The following is a 13,256-nucleotide window of genomic DNA, read 5'->3' as shown; positions in this document are numbered from 1 at the left end:
GTCACTACGACTTTCTCCGCAGGAGAATAAGCATTGGTCACCAGCTTCCACCAGTCATTCGCCCCCAGACGAAGAAGGTTCAAAGCGAACTTGACCTTCTGGTCCTCCGGGCACGTGCATGTGAAGAAATAACCCTCCACATCCGATATCCATCCCATGGCCATAATCGGGTCCTTCAACCCGTCGAACTCTAAGGGTTTCATGTTGTTGAAGCCCCGATATTGAATTGTCCCTCTCCCCTAGAATCTCGTAGTAGCAACATCTATGGTGGCTACAACAGCAGTAGCCTTGGACACAATGGTATATCGCTAATCGAAAAGCTCAATCATCACAGTATTAATAGACCTAAATACCTCCGGGATCGCCTCCCTAACAACCATGGTCATCTGAGTGGTGATCATCTCACGAATCTCATCATTAGTCAGTCATGGCCTCGTCGGGCTGCCAACTCCTGATCCTGACCCTCTTGTGATCGGCATATTGAAAATAAATCGAAAAACATCAGAAAAGAATCATAATTCATACTACTACATCATCACTGAACCACTAAACCCTCATGGTTCGTGACTTCCTTGATATGCATATGGGTCATGTGCTTCCAGTAGTATGCGCCCATACTACCTTCCACACCTACCCATATTTGTCTCAAAGGATCGTCATAGACCAGCCGCACATAAAGCCCAAACTAGAATACACATACATCCTATACTCAGTCTCTCGAGAGTGGCTAATCATTCCTTATATTGGCTTTCTACAAACTACACTCACTCATGAAACGTCCACTAACCCTACAGTCTCTTATGTATGCTAATCATATAACATTGGATTCGATAGACAGTCAGATACTTGATTCTAACCTAAGCCTATAACCAGACAAGGAACAGGAAATAAGGCTAAATCAAACATTCGCAGGCTATAAAATCTTACTTATGTACAACTATGATGCATACACTAAGCAACCACAGTCATAATGTCAGTTCCATATAGCATAATCAAAAATTCTCCTAGGCTATCATGCATCATAAATCACGTAATTCTATCGTGAAATTCATGAAGATCCCTAGCCTACAAACTAGCATGCGGTTCTATCAATACTGAAAACAAGTATGGGTATCTTGGGGAATACTTCCCTTGACTCTGGCTAATTGTATACATCACATCCTTTCTGTCGGTCCTTTTAGAGCTAATTTTGAAAAATATTTTGTAGATCCTTAGTTTGAGTCTGGAATCCCACAAGCGTTCATCCAATTCTCTCAAACCAGGGCTCTGATACCAACTTGTGACGACCCAAAAATCATAGTAATTTTTTTTCATTTTCAAAACCATTTAATAATCCATAAATCATACAAAAACATTGTTTCCAAAAACATAGTCATAAATCAAAGTATCCAAAGAAAACCTCTTAACCAAAATCCCAGAATGATGTGTACAATCATGCATTCGCCTTGCCCCGATTATCTGATGTACCTGAAACCATGAAATCAAATTGTAAATCAAAGCTTAGTGCGTTTCCCCAAAATACCCCATACCACAACACATATATAATGCATACACAAAGGCCTACAACATGAGGCTGGTCCGCCACATCAGCCTACAACAATAAGTTGGACCGCTCCTGAGCCTACAACATAAGCTAGACTGCTCCTTTGGGCCTACATTATCAACTAGACCGCCCGAGTCTCTTTGCCTTCAGCACAAAGTAGCACCGCCTCAATACAACCACAATATGTCGACATATGCATACAATAATTAATAACCATCAAGTATATGTAATCATACAGATATACCAATCTAACAGATCGCTACCGCATAGTAACATCCTATACCCAAGGATACATAACAAAATCTAGTAGGCCGACATTGGTGCCTTTGACCCACGAGTATAGTTATAAAAACTCACGTCAAAGTCCAAAATATATTAGAGAGGTGGTCACACAGCATGGAGTGTCAGTTTCGGTGGTCTCCTACCGAGACATCCATTTTACTTCTAGGTTCTGGAGGAAGTTCCACGAGGAGTTGGATACTCGCTTGCATTTTAGTACTACTTATCACCCTTATACCGATGGTTAGAGTGAGTGAACCATTCAGACTTTGGAGAATATGCTTAGAGCTTGTGTGTTGGATTTTGGTGGTAGTTGGGATACCTACCTTCCATTGGCTGAGTTCTCCTAACACAATAGCTATCACACAAGTATTGACGAACCCCCTCATTCGAGATTCTGTATGGTAGGAAGTGTTGGACCTTGATTTTTTGGGGTGAGGTCGGTGAATGAGTTATGGGGAACACTGAGGTAGTGCTCAAGACTACGGATTTGATTTAGTAGGTGTGTGGTAGGCTACAAACTGCACATAGCAGGCATAATAGTTATGTTGATCGGCGTCATTCTAATATTGAGTTCCAGGTTGGAGATTATGTGCTTCTGAAAGTGTCACCTTGGAAAGGTGTCATTTGTTTCTGGAAGCGGGGCAAGTTGTGCCCCAGATACATCGATCCTTTCAGGGTTGTTGCCCAGGCGGGGCAAGGTTGCTTATCGGTTGGATATTCCTGTGGAGCTTAGTCAGATCCACAACACCTTTCATGTTTCCCAACCATGGAAGTGTTTAGCTGATGATTCTGTAATGGTGTCATTGGATGACATTCATATTGATGAGCGCCTGGATCATATGGAAAGACCAATTATCATTCTTGACAAAAAGAAAAAGACCTTGCGCAACAAGGTGGTGGGTTTAGTTAAGGTGCAATGACTGGGAACCCGATGAGGATATGAGAGAGCATTATCCCAAGTTGTTTGCGGCAGCAGATTTCGAGGATGAAATCTGATTCAAGTGGGGGAAAGTTGTAACATCCGAATTTGAGGTACTATTCTTTAAAGCTTCCCTGATCAATTAATTGGAATTGTGGACTTTTGACCTTACCACGATGTAGTATTTAGAGTACCACGACTTTGTAGTTCTATCCTCACCACGACATGGTGATATACCATGGTGTGGCGCTGCTCTCTGCACAAAACCCTAAGTTTTAGGTTTTGGGTCCTATATAAGGGATATGAGAGCTAGGGTTTCGACCATCCTCAGTCCCTATTTCCCTAAAAGAGCTTCCAAGCAAACCCTAGCCTCTTTTGACTTTTTAGAACTCATTTTTGGTGATTTTTTACCTTTGGAAGGTGGAGAAGGATCTTGAAGAGAAAGGAATCACCAAGTTAGCTCATCTCCATCTTTTGTTCACATTTTGGACCTTTGTAAGTCCCTCAAACAATCATCTTTATGCTTGTTTCCTTCTAGATCTAGGTTTTTAAGCTTAGTTCTTTGATCAAGGTCGTTGACTCGGTCAAAAATAAACCTCTCACGCACACTAAATATTTATTGTAAGTAAGGGTTGAATCCACGAAGAGTTTGTGGTCAAACCTTGTGCTAAAATAGTTAACAGAAAAACTACTATTTGCAATTGTCACGAATAATATTTAAACTAAAATTTAAATAAAAAAACTAGAAACTTTATATTGCAAATGTTTATCAACGAGAAAAACAAGGTTGCTTCTGGTTCAATGTCGGATGATTAAAACTCACGTATTTATCTTCCCTTAAATTCCAATTTAATTATGAAAACATAACCAAGGATAATTAACATGTAATAAATAACTTTGGGAATACAATATGTTATTCCAACTAACTGACTTACTCCCCATTTCTACTTGGATTAGGAACAATGAGTGGTTTAGCAATATTGTGTATTACAATTACCAATTACAATGTTTAATATTTAAAATCATAAGTTTGCAATAGTGCATGTTGATTCAGCCGGCCATCTTAGTTCCTAAACTATATGAACTCGACACGATTAGTGAATTGACAATATATTATCTTAATTGTAATTAAACATGAATGAACCCAACTTCAATTATCATTAATAAAATCATAACTTTAACAACAAACAATAACTAAAGTTGATTGGAATAGAAGTAATAATCGAAACATGTTCATTAAATCACCCTAAACATTCTCCGGAAGTAACCCTAATGCTTTAGCCTTCCATACAATTCACAAAACAAACAACTTGAAGAAAAATAATGGAATTCATACTAAAAATCATAAAACAACTTGAAATCATAAAAATAATGAAGCCCAATGATCAACCAAGTATGAAACGATGAAAAATTAGGGAAGAAGTAACCAAATCTAGAACTTGTGGAATTTGATGAAGATCCGTCGGTTGAACGACTTCAATTGTTGAATGATGATGAACTTGGTGATTTGTAGCCTCAGATTTGGAAATTGATGATCAAAAACATGTTTGGAGAAGGTTTCAATGTGTTTGGAACCCGCCAAAACTGTGGAAAGTTGTAGGGGAGAAGTCCAAAGTCGATTAGGGTTGAATCCCTTTTAAATAGGCGCTGAAAAACTGATTTTCGGAGCAATTTTCCGTGTCGACGTCATAGTGGGCGTCTTAGACGTGATGTAGGACGTCTAGGCGTCCTTCGTGGTTTTTTTGCATGCTCTCTGTCGCCTTTGATTTGCACTGAAAAAGTGCCTAAAACGGTCGGTGTCATAGGGAGCGTCCTTGATGTCTGGTGGGCGCCTTCATCTTTCGTGCTCCTTTTGACAATAAAAACGGAAGAATCAACAGAAATGCAAAACATGAAAGTGTCACACCCCGAACCGTTAGAACGGACGGCGGAAAACGTCCGAGGGCGGGTGACATCATGTGTAGTATCACAACAGTTGTATCATAGTAAGCAAAACAAACACAACCATTACATTGCAATATGATTATTTACATCTGTTTGAAAACATAGTTTGTACATAAGAGTATATAACAAAAATAAAAGACGTGACTCTGAATGCTCCGTCTTCTCCAAAAGTTGATAAAAGTACCTGTCTATTGCTGCCCTGAGAATACAAGCAGTTTGAAATAGTATCAACATAAAGCTAGTGAGTTCATAAGTATTTAGTTCTGGTGAAAGAAATGTTTCTTTGATCCTTTGAAAAGTGTTTCCCAAGAAAATCCTATATTTTCTTATGAAAGATGTTTGATTATCCATTAGTTGTTTGTTAACAGCCTGTTTATGTAAGGTTGAGTTATCCCGGGAAAATCCTATATTTTCCCTAAAAGTTGTTAGTTGGTTATCTGTTCTTGTCTGAGGTGTACAAGTATCTACCATACTTGTATCGTTAGACGTAGCTTTCTTGAAAAACCTTGTTTGTTGCCTGTGAGGTGTATTAGCCTTATTACATAAATAAAACTAATAAATAAGTGGTGAACTAATCCTAAGGGTATTATTAATACCCTCTAGTAATCAAACCGGTTATTACTTTGAGGTTAGTTCACTTGTTTCATTATTACAAATGTAAGTTACTGTTATCTAGGTTGTGAGTGTCACAACCGTACTTAGACTTGATATGACACGTAACGGGGCCAATATCTTTTTATGACTTTGTCACCCGTAGACCTGCCGTGTCCGACTGTAGCTAGCAGCGAGGTACGGGATTGTCAGTCCCATATAGATCTATACACAATAGTCACGTTCTCCCTACAAGAGATTCTGGTTACAAGTGCTAATCCTACACCCAGTTTCTGTGGGGGTGTTACCAAGGACGTGTCTCCAACTTTAGAATAACAATTTGTATGTAATAATACTGATAATCCTATTTAATATTTGTATGAATCCCTTATAAAATAACACATTTTACGTTATGATTCACGAATTCGTTGCTTTAGTTTTGAAAACTGTTTCTACGAGTTGATTTCTTAATCGTTTGGTAAAAACCGTTTTATGTGTTAAAAGAATTCTAAACATATAGTTATCTTAAGAAAAATAATATATTTTGAGTACAAGTTTCCTTGTACTTTTGCTTGTATTCCCCCCCTGAAAACATGGAAAATTCGGAAAAGCGTAGGGGTATGAACTCACAATAGTGTGGGCTAATATAAAAATCATATTATTTAATTAGTATTGATCTATAATTAATTTAGAATTAATTTAGAGATCAAAAGTATGACTAATTAAATATGGGCTCTTGTATTTATATAGTGTGGGCTAATGCTTATTTGGAATGGGCTAGGCTTGCATGGAAAGTCCATGGATACTCCATGGAGCTTTAACCCATGGATCTCATGGAAATGAAAAGACATGGGTATTAGGGTTTACATGGATGTAACCTTAATCCACCACGCTATATAAAGGAGACTTTGGTTCTTGAAATTGCACAACTTGATGTGTGTAAACTAAGAGGGCCGATTTCAAGAAGTTTGTGACTATTCTCTCAAGTTTCCAAGTTTGTGGTGATTTGTGACTTCCATTTGAGGCATCCACATTATTGGTGCTAGGCTCTCAAACTCCAAGCAATCAACTACTACTACAAGGTAAGTAATTCTACTAGTTTTATTTGATTCAAGTATCCCATGCCATGCTAGTTAGGATAAGAACCTTGGAAAAATAATTATTTGCATGTATCTTAGTCAAACATAGATCCAAGGTTTCTAGGGTTGCATGTACACCATAAGAGTGTTAGAATGCTGAAAACCCATCAGTGGTATCAGAGCCTGATTTGTTTATTTGATACTTGATGCAAAAAAAAAAAAAAAAAAAAAAACTTGAAAATCGAAGTTTTGTTCAAAAGCTCGTATCAAAATTTCAAGTTTTGTATATGTACTTACGATTCTTGAAATTTTTGATATGAACATTCATAAACATATGAGTTTAGAAGATCATAGAAATCATGTGCTAATAATTGATTAGATTAATTCTTGATCTTTATGTGTTTTAATGGAGTCCATAACTAGTTCTTAAGTTATGGATAACCAAAAGTCACATTTATAAATAACCATTAAAAGAACACATAGGTTACAAAAAATGAAGAGTCTTCATTTTTAATAACCATTAACTCATAAGTTATGAGAAATGAAAAGTTTTGAAAGTTTACAAAATTTGCCCTCAAGTTTTGGAACATGTAAAGTCATATTAAAAACTTTAGTTCCAACCCCTAGAATTTTAAAAGTTAAAATTCAACCCTTATACTTTATAATATTATAAGTTTAATAATATTTATATATGTATAAGATCAAGTCGTCTTACCGCTAGTACGCCTCATTCACGAAGCCGGTCTATAAGGGGGTATAAGGTTGTTGCCTATAAAATGGCAACTTAATGGGTGTCCACTCTCACCCACCGCTTCCTTGATCGGTGGAGGGTCGTTAGCCGAACGGTTAGGACAATGACTTATAAATTCTCATTAAAAGTATAATGATAATACTAAAGTAACTAAAATTTATTGAATTCTCAATCTTAGTTATTTTAGGAAAATGTGAATAAGGTGCTAATCCATGAAATTACACTTTACACTTTGTTTAAGTCGTTAGTGGAGCGTGTGTGGTTAACCGGCACACTAACTTGAACTTAACAAGGTAGGTAAAGGGTGACTTAATGTTTATCATAGTATCGATGGAGCGTGTGTGGTTAACCGGCACATCGATTGAGGGGTAATACATTAAGGGTACCAAGTAATTTGCATGGTTACTTCACACCTTGTTTTGTGATCCTCGGCATCCCAGTCACAAAACTTGAAGGGCACACTCGAGATTGAAATATGCCATTGAAGAAAGTTCAATGAATCTCAAAGAATCTAGGAGTTTCTAAACCAATTAAAACCTAATTAAATATTTCGTTTTTCATGGTGGAAATTGGTGAATCGTCATTCACCTACCTTCAAATATCTTATAGCTTAGATTACGGCATCCCTCTTCTAAGTTATAAAATATTGTGTTGGGTCCTAGCCTTAATATTACATTTGGGTGTTTTGTTAAGGACTATCTCTATATCTAATCTAATCTATTCCCTCTTCTTTTCAGATGTCTTCCAATAACAATGCTTCTGGCTCAAACCCTACTAGCTCCTTCTCTCTCATGAATCTTTGTGGGAGAGTCATCTTTGATGGGTCCAACTTTACAGATTGGATCAGAAACATCAGGATGGTCACTCGGTATGAGAACAAAGAATATGTTCTCGACAAGGAGCTGAAGGTACCTGTAACGCCCGTGTTTCTAGGCTAGACATTAATATTGACATAATGGTCTAGGTTAACCTTTGTAACTCATTTTGAAGAAATGAAAAGGAATTATGTGAATATTATGTGAATTATGTGTTTTATGCTTAATTATTAGAGCTTAATTAATTAAGAATAAAAATGAGCGTCAAAAATTAAATTTTAGATGAAGCCGATATCTATTAAAAAACTTGTAGTGGGCGTGACAAGGATTACGGATATATAAAGAATGCCGAAATCCGAGTTATAACGAAGAAGTTATGACCTGTCGAAGTTTCGCGACAAACCGGCACGGGGCCGAATGTCGTAAAAAAAGTGAGTTTTCGATAAACTACTTTTTGGACTTAGTGATATAAATGAAACTTGTAGTGTTCGTTAAACCGAGAGTAGGTATAAAAAGAACGCCCAAATCTGACTTCGTATAAGGAAGTTATGATTTTTCGAAGTTTCAGCTTAGCAGTAGATAGCTAAAAACTCGAATTTTAGATCAAGTGATTTTTAGCCAACACAACCTAAACGAGAATCGAAGGTCTCGTCATTAGTAGCACAACGGTAAAAAGTCTGACGAAAACGGACGTCGGATGAAGAAGTTATGAATTTTTAACGGATTTCCTGTCCCGGTCTGTTAAAAATAATAATATAAAAATTAAAGTCAAAATTAGCCGACGAAGTCTAAATGAAAGTTGTAGAGCGTAATTTTACCTACGCGTGCATATAAAGAACGTCAAAAACGGAGTCCGTATGCGAAAGTTATGGATTTTAGAAGGTTTGGGTGCAATTTCCGAGAATTTCGCATGGCCCAACTTCGGCCACGTCACCTCGCATGCGAGATGACCCGTGTACGCCTCGTGTCAGCCGCTGATTCGTCCGAAGTCGACGTCCACTAGAATACCGACGCGTCTCGCATCGGTGGCATCTTCCGAGCTCGCAGGCGTGTCCTTCGCGTGTCCGAAGCTCGCACGGGCCACGTCCGAGCCTCGTGGCCTTCGCATCTTCCAACGCGTGTTCGCTTCTCAGCCCTCCGATCCGAGCCTCGCAGCCGCTACGTGGAGCCTCCTTAGCCACCAGTCTTCGGTCTCGCACCCTATAAATAGGAGGGTTGCGAGATCTCCCGGCTAGAATTAGAAAATTGTCATTTTTCACCCCTAAACTTATATTTTGACTATTTTCACATCCCCCGAAGCCCCGGTATCGATTATAAGCCCCGGAATACGCCACGAAGTGCCCGTGAAGCCCGGAAAATTTATCTTTTTTTGGTTTTGAAGCCCGACCTTTCGCAGAGCCCGGTTTCTCAATAAAACTCCCGGTTTTATTAGAAACGATCGTTTTAGGAAACGAATTGCTGCCCGATTTTCATTAAATCAGGTGAGTGTGTAGTCACTTTCATCTTACACATAGATATGAAGTATTTTATATAAAATACGTGCTATGTGTATATATGTTGTTTGTTTATTCGAGATGGGTGTTGAATGAATGTTTTATACATGTTTAAAATGATTTAAAATGTATATATATTTTATCTTCGAATATGTTGGGTAAAACATGGGTAGATAAAGTATGAGGGATAGAAGTACAGTATAGATGTATGTTGGTAGCTATGAATTTTGTACAGTATAGATGTATGTTGGTAGCTACGGATTTAGTATGTTGGTAGCTATGGACTTAGTGCCTGTTGTATAAATCTTGGCGACGATGTGACTTCGTGCCTATTAGATAAACCCTGGCGACGATGTGACTTCGTGCCTATTGTATAAACCTTGGCGACTATGAGACGTAGTGCCTATTGCATAAACCCTGGCGACTATGAGACGTAGTGCCTATTGTATAAACCTTAGCGACTATGAGACGTAGTGCCTATTGTATAAACCCGGCGACTATGTGACGTAGTGCCTGTTATATGAACCTTGGGCAGCGATGGACTTCGTGCCGATTCCTTAGGATGAATCCTTAGGAATGAGTGAGATTTGATTCTTAGGGTAAATCCTTAAGAAATAAGTAAGATAAGGGGGATTGGGTAATTGGGTTGATTGTTTGATGTTTAAGCATAATAAATTATTTAATGTGGGTTGAAAACCCTATATGCTCACCAGGCTCCCAAGCCTGACCCACTCAGTTTGTTTGTATCACAGGTATCGATACGAAGTTACTTTACACTGAGAGATTAAAAGAGATGTAGATCACTAGTGTAAGTGAGTGTAGGTTCTGTTTATGCTTATGTTTATGTATGGACGATGACATCCCAATGGTTTAAATGAATAAAATACATTTCTTCAGAAATGATTTGATAATATAATTATCATGTTTTTATGGGAACAAATTCCGCAACACCTTTTAAAAGGATTACTCTGATTTTATTTTAAAAAGCATAAACAAAATCGGTCTTTTCTGGCCGAGAAATTAGGGGATGTCACAGTTGGTATCAGAGCATTAGTTTAAGCGAACTAAGAAATTGTAGTATTTCTAGACTTAAACTTAGAATGCTAAGTGATGATTGTGAGATGAGTGTCTACCATATTTTAGACACGAGCACTAGTTTATTTTAGGAAAGATGCCTAAAATGTTTTTATGTGCTAAATGCTATATGTTTGCCATATATGCCATTATTTGTTCGGATCTATGGTCTGTTGCCGACCGGATCTGGAAACCTTATGTGTGTAGGATTCTAAGCGTACGATTACGATATTAGAACTAACATGTAAACGTTTCGGAGTGATAAGGGAATTTAAATACCTATCGAGGGTAAAGACCTAAATTCGCCTTATTCGGTATATAGATTGTAATGGTAAGAACTCGTAGTGGAGTTGCAAATGCAAACGGAAACAGGGATCAACAGCCTCAACCTCAAGTAATCGAGCAGGTACCTGTTGTAGGAGCTGCACCTGAGCCAATAACGATGGCTGGGGTACAAGCAATGATGCAGATGATGTTAGATCGCCAAATGGAGGAGACCAGGCGATTACTACAACAGAATAGGGAAGAAACTACGATACCTGTTGAACAGCCCGTATTGAATGAAGGGCAATCAATAGGAGGGAACTACAGTGGGACTCTTGGTCAAGCCAACCCACCGATAGTTAGACAAAACAACCAAGATGGAGGAGTTGATGGACGCGGGTGCAAATACAAAGATTTCATGGCATCTAAACCACCGTGTCTATCTGGGAGTCCGACACCGGTGGAAGTCATGAATTGGATCTCCGAAATGGAGACGATGATTGAAAGCTGTGAGTGCAGCAACAAACAAAAGACCGCACTTGCAATTCCTCTGTTGAAATCTGGTATGTTGACCTGGTGGAAGTTACTAGCTGATTCGATGCCCAAGGGGGAAGCTAGCAAGATTTCGTGGGAAGAGTTCGTGGTGCAACTGAAAATGCAATACTGCTCTGAGCAGGACCTTCTGGAAATCAACAATGAGTTCCAGAATCTGAAGAAGGGAAGAATGAGCGTCATCGAGTATGCTACTAGTTTTACAGAAAAGATGAAGCTTATTCCCTATCTAATTCCAACTAAACTCTCCAAGGTCAACAAGTTTGCCCACGGTTTACCAGCGGACTTTGGTCCGATAGTCAAACAAGCAGCCACTCTGAAAGCCGCCATCTGGGCTGCTAAGAATGTCGAGACTCAGATAAGAGAGAAAGGTTTGGAGAGAGCTGAAGTTGGAGAGAAAAGGAAGCATGAGGGATCTTCAAAGATCATCAAAGAAAGCAAATTCTCAAAATCTGGAGGAAGAGATGAAGCTAAGTGGTGTGAGAAGTGTAAAAAGAAACACTTCGGGAAGTGTAGCGAGGAGATGACTTGCTACAAATGTGGGAAGACAGGGCATTACGCCAACAAATGCGCATCTAACAAAAAGGTGTGTTACGAATGTAACGAAGAAGGGCATATTTCTAGAGACTGCCCAAAGAAAAACACACCGCCAAAACCAAAGGCATTCCAAATCATCCTTAATGAAGCAGATGGAAATATAAGGGATCAGGAGTAAGGACCTTATATTCCCAAAACTAAGACATAAAGTAGTAATGCAGTTAATAACTCGTGGTGTAGCCTATTAGAGGCATAGTATAGGGTAAACTCAAACCTCTGTGTAATTATTTTAAGAAATAATATAAACCCTGGTTTTGTCATCTGATGAATTGAATGACTATGTGAAATTCTTGTATGGTGACTTGGAGAACTGCGAGACAATACTTGGGACGAGTAGGAGTAGGTGTGAATGGTAGTAGAGGCCTATACTACCGGAAGCACAGGACTCGTACTTAGATCAAGGAAAGTCACAAGGTTACCAAGAAGCTAGAAATTGATTCCGTTATTGTTCGAGTATTTCATTACCTTCGTTTCGATAATGACTAAGAAGATGATTGTTATTCCGACCCTAGAGGTCATATCAAATTGAGTCCGACTACGATGAGTTTGTTACGTGGTTCAGAGAACCAAGTTCGATGTAGTAGTTGACTTAAGCCGAATTGAAGTAAAGGATGTTAGCACCTCAAGATCGTCAAAAGAGCTATGCCGACAAGAAAAGATAACCGATATCATTCGAAGTTGGAAATTCGGTTTTACTTAAAGTCTCGCCATGGAAGGGACTTATAAGATTTGGTAGAAGGGGAAATTTGAGTCCATGATTTATTGGACCATTTAAAGTTCTTCAGAGGATCGGGAATCAAGCTTACAAGCTAGAATTTCCGAAAGAACTGGCGGGTATTCATAACACCTTTTATGTGTGTTATTTAAGAAAATTTACGGGAGATGTGCCCGACATAATTCCCATTTCTAAATTAAGGTTGGATGAAAACAAGAGGTTGATTGAAGAACCTGAGGCAATCGTTTACCGTAAGACTAAGAAATTGTGATGTAAAAATGGTCGATTTAGTGTTTGTGCGTTGGGAACATACGAATGGGCCAAATCTCACCTGGGAAACGGAGAGTGACATGAGGAGTCGCTACCCGTATTTGTTTGCTGATGTGTGATTCCGGGGACGAAATCATTCTAAGGGGGACAGAGTTGTAACGCCCGTGTTTCTAGGCTAGACATTAATATTGACATAATGGTCTAGGTTAACCTTTGTAACTCATTTTGAAGAAATGAAAAGGAATTATGTGAATATTATGTGAATTATGTGTTTTATGCTTAATTATTAGGGCTTAATTAATTAAGAATAAAAATGAGCGTCAAAAATTAAATTTTAGATGAAGCCGATATCTATTAAGAAACTTGT

This window comes from Lactuca virosa, chromosome 5 (assembly GCF_052849685.1).
Source record: "Lactuca virosa cultivar CGN04683 chromosome 5, Lactuca_virosa_CGN04683_v6, whole genome shotgun sequence".
Taxonomy (NCBI): domain Eukaryota; kingdom Viridiplantae; phylum Streptophyta; class Magnoliopsida; order Asterales; family Asteraceae; genus Lactuca; species Lactuca virosa.
Note: the sequence above shows the minus strand (reverse complement) of the source record.